This window comes from Giraffa tippelskirchi, chromosome 6 (genome assembly GCF_054371585.1).
Source record: "Giraffa tippelskirchi isolate mGirTip1 chromosome 6, T2T-mGirTip1v1.2.pri, whole genome shotgun sequence".
Taxonomy (NCBI): Eukaryota; Metazoa; Chordata; class Mammalia; order Artiodactyla; family Giraffidae; genus Giraffa; species Giraffa tippelskirchi.
This window is the reverse complement of record NC_137280.1, coordinates 85,885,361-85,889,977: the sequence shown is the minus strand read 5'-3', so window position 1 is coordinate 85,889,977 and position 4,617 is coordinate 85,885,361.

Genomic DNA, 4,617 nt, shown 5'->3' with positions numbered 1-4,617 from the left:
AACATAGATTCAAAAATCCTCAACAAAATTCTAGAAAACAGAATCCAACAACATATTAAAAAGATCATACATTATGACCAAGTGGGCTTTATCACAGGGATGCAAGGGTTTTTCAATATTTGCATATCAATCAATGTGATACACCACATTAACAAATTGAAAGATAAAAATCATATGATTATCTCAATAGATGCAGAGAGAGCCTTTGACAAAATTCAACATCCATTTATGATAAAAAACAAAACAAAACAAAACAAAACCTCCAGAAAGCAGGCATAGAAGGAATATACCTCAACATAACAAAAGCCATATGTGAGAAACACAGGGCCGACATTATCCTCAATGGTGAAAAATTGAAAGCATTTCCCTGAAAGTCAGGACACGAAAAGGGGGCTCACTCTCACCACTACTATTCAACATAGTTTTGGAAGTTTTCGCCACAGCAATCAGAGAAGGGAAAGAAATAAAAGGAACCCATATTGGAAAAGAAGAAATAAAACTCTCACTGTTTGCAGATGACATGATCCTCTACATAGAAAACCCTAAAGACTCCACCAGAAAATTACTAGAACTAATCAATGAATATAGTAAAGTTACAGGATATAAAATTAACATACAGAAATCCCTTGCATTCCTATACACTAACAATGAGAAAACAGAAAGAGAAATTAAGGAAACAATCCCATTCACCATTGTGATGAAAAGAAGAAAATACTTAGAAATAAATCTACCTAAAGAAATTAAAGACGTATATAGAGAGAAAACTATAAGACACTGATGAAAGAAATCAAACAGGACACAAATAGATGGAGAAATATACCATGTTCGTGGGTCAGAAGAATCAAAATAGTGAAAATGAGTATACTACCCAAAGCAATCTATAGATTCAATGCAATCCCTATCAAGCTACCAACAGTAGTTTTCAGAGAACTAGAACAAATAATTTCACAATTTGTATGGAAATACAAAAAACCTCGAACAGCCAAAGCAATCTTGAGAAAGAAGAATGGAACGGAAGGAATCAACCTGCCTGACTTCAGACTATACTACAAAGCTACAGTCATTAAGACAGTATGGTACTGGCACAAACACAGAAACATAGATCAATGGAACAAAATAGAAAGCCCAGAGATAAATCCACGCACCTATGGACACCTTATCTTTGACAAAGGAGGCAAGAATATACAATGGAGAAAAGACAATCTCTTTAACAAGTGATGCTGGGAAAACTGGTCAATCACTTGTAAAAGAATGAAACTAGAACACTTTCTATCACCATACACAAAAATAAACTCAAAATGGATTAAAGATCTAAATGTAAGACCAGAGACTATACAACTCCTAGAGGAAAACATAGGCACAACACTCTCTGACATGAACTGCAGCAGGATCCTCCATGACCCACCTCCAAGAATATTGGAAATAAAAGCAAAAATAAACAAATGGGACCTAATTAAAATTAAAAGCTTTTGCACAACAAAGTAAACTAAAAGCAAGGTGAAAAGACAGCCTTCAGAATGGGATAAAATAATAGCAAATGAAGCAACTGACAAACAATTAATCTCAAAAATATACAAGCAACTCCTGCAGCTCAGTTCCAGAAAAATAAACGACCCAATCAAAAAATAGGCCAAAGAACTAAACAGATATTTCTCCAAAGAAGACATACAGATGGCTAACAGACACATGAAAAGATGCTCAACATCACTCATTATCAGAGAAATGCAAATCAAAACCACAATGAAGTGCCTTCACATGCCAGTCAGAATGGCTGCTATCAAAAAGTCTACAAAAAATATATGCTAGAGAGGCTGCGGAGAAAAGGGAACCCTCCTACACTGTTGGGAATGCAAACTAGTAGAGCCACTATGGAGAACAGTGTGGAGATTCCTTAAAAAGCTGGAAATAGAACTTCTATATGGCCCAGCAATCCCACTGTTGTGCATACACACCGATGAAACCAGAATTGAAAGAGACATGTGTACCCCAATGTTCATTGCAACACTGTGTACAATAGCCAGGACATGGAAGCAACCTAGATGTCCATTGGCAGACAAATGCATAAGAAAGCTCTGGTACATAAATAGAATGGAATATTACTGAACTATTAAAAACAATGCCTTTGAATCAGTTCTAATGAGGTGGATGAAACTAGAGCCTATTATACAGAGTGAAATAAGCCAGAAAGAAAAACACCAATACAGTGTATTAATGAACATATATGGAATTTAGAAAGATGGTAATGATGACCCTATATCCGAGATAGCAAAAGAGACACAGATGTAAAAAACAGACTTTTGGACTCTCGGAGAAGGTGAGGGTGGGATGATTTGAGAAAATAGCATTGAAACATGTATATTATCATATGTGAAATAGATTGCCAGCCCAGGTTTGATGCATGAGACAGGGTCCTCAGGGTTGTTGCACTGCGCTGACCCTGAGGGATGGGATGGAGAGGGTGGGGGGGGAGGGGTTCAGCATCGGGAACACATGTATACCCATGGCTGATTCATGTCAATGTATGGCAAAAACCACTACAATATTGCAAAGTAATTAACCTCCAATTAAAATAAATTAATTAATTAAAAAGGAAAGAAATGATTCTTTTGAACTGTAATTTCCACTAGTAATTAGGGAAATGTAAATTAAGGTGCCAGTGGGAGCCAACTTGGCAACCATATTGGCAAAATTAAGTTTCACCACATCGAACATTGGTGAGGGCGTGGAGGAGCACTGCCAAGGTTGAGAAACATCAGTCTATAATAAACTAACATGAATATCACTCCAAAATGATGGATAAATAAGCCTAGTTACACCAAGGTACCTACAGAACAATCAGATCTGTGTTAAATACATAGTATGAAAACTAGTTTGGTGGTCCACCAAAAGATTAAACGTGGAATTCCACCTAGTTGCTCCTAGGTGGTTCCTAGGAGCACACCTCAAAGAAATGAATTCAATTAATCCTCTGTACACAACCAGAGCAGCACTATTCACACAGCCCAAAGGCAGAAACAGCCCAAATGCCCATCAATAAGTGAATGACTAAACAAAATATGATCCATCCACACAGTGGAATATTACTTAGCTATAAAAAGGAATGAAGCACTGATGCATGCTATGTGGTGGGTGAATCCTGAAAATATTACACTGAGTGAAAAAGCCGGATCCCGAAGTCTACATACATATTGTATCACTCCATTTTCATGACATGCCAAAGTCAGGCAAACCCACAGGGTGAAAAAGCAGATTAGTGGTTGTCAGGGGCACAGGGGAGGAAGACTGATAATGGGATAAGATCTCCCAGTTCTTAAAGTGGTGAAAATGTTCTAGAACTGGGTAGAGATGGTAGTTAAATAACACTGTGAACGTGTTCAATGAAACAGAATTGTTCACTTTACAGTGGTGAATTTTAAGTTATGTAAATTTCACCTTAAAAAGAAAAACAATACCAAAAAATCCACAACAGAACACCATAATAATACTTTGATTTTAAGAGCTTGTGTTACTCACTTGCCACATGCATACAAAGATGTGTAACAATGTTCATCAAATTTATCATTGTGATCTCATGGCTGGCCATTGCTTGACTTTGTAGTCTGGTATGCAGCATTTCAATTATTTGATAAGAAGAAACATATTTTTGTGTGCTTATTAAAAATTTTATTTAAAAAGTTTTTGCCATTTTATTTTCTTAATTGAAGGATAAATGCTTTACAGAATTTCTAAAAAGGCATTTAATTGAGCAAATGCCCTGAATGGGCATGAAAGAAAGTGGAGAGTCAAGCCAGGCAGCCTCCTCAGCCCCAGGGGGCAATGGCAGGGCTGCTCTCCTGCCACTGCTAGGATCCAGGGCTCCAAATTTCAAATTTGTGAAGTATTAGACTCTGCTTGAACCCCTGAGAAGCTCAGGTAATTGAATTACTCTTGGCAGGCAGAGAAGGAGGGACAAAAGGTGATGACAGTCTCCCTGAGATTGCCCAATGCATTGCAGTGTTCCCAAGGGCCCCAGTATCCCTGTAGCAGCAGCAGAGACAGAGGCCAGGGGATCACAGCGAGAGAAAGCAGCAGGCAGGGAGCTGAGGCAGCATAAATAATGGAGGTGAGGTTCAGGCAGTGCCTCCCCCCCCCCCCCCCCCCGTCCACCAGTCTACTACTCATGGTGGCAGGTTCCTTGCCTTGCAACCCTCACTCATCCAGCCCTTACCTGCTGGAGAGCATCAAACTAGAGCCTCCAGCTGCAGGAGGCAGCAGCAGTTGCAGAGCCTGGAGTCCCAAGTGAGTCACCTTCTCTCCCTTCCACTTGATCAGGAGAGACCTGGGGAACCAACAATTTTCACAGACAAGGAGAGCCTTTGTGTTTATAAAACTTCCTGTGAAAGTTGAGTCTATGAATTGGAGCAGTAGGTAGGGCTCTACCCTTCCCACCTTCAAGGTAATGAATGTGATGATTACTTTGCAGTATGGGTAGGAAAACTGGGATGCAGAGAGAGAAGAGCTACCACTTTAAGTTACCCAAAGCACCTGTCTGACTTTTAACCTAACTCCCCTCACTGTCCTGGCCAATCCATTGGTAAAAGGATTGGGGAGAGGCAGAGAAAAGAGCCACTCAAGAGG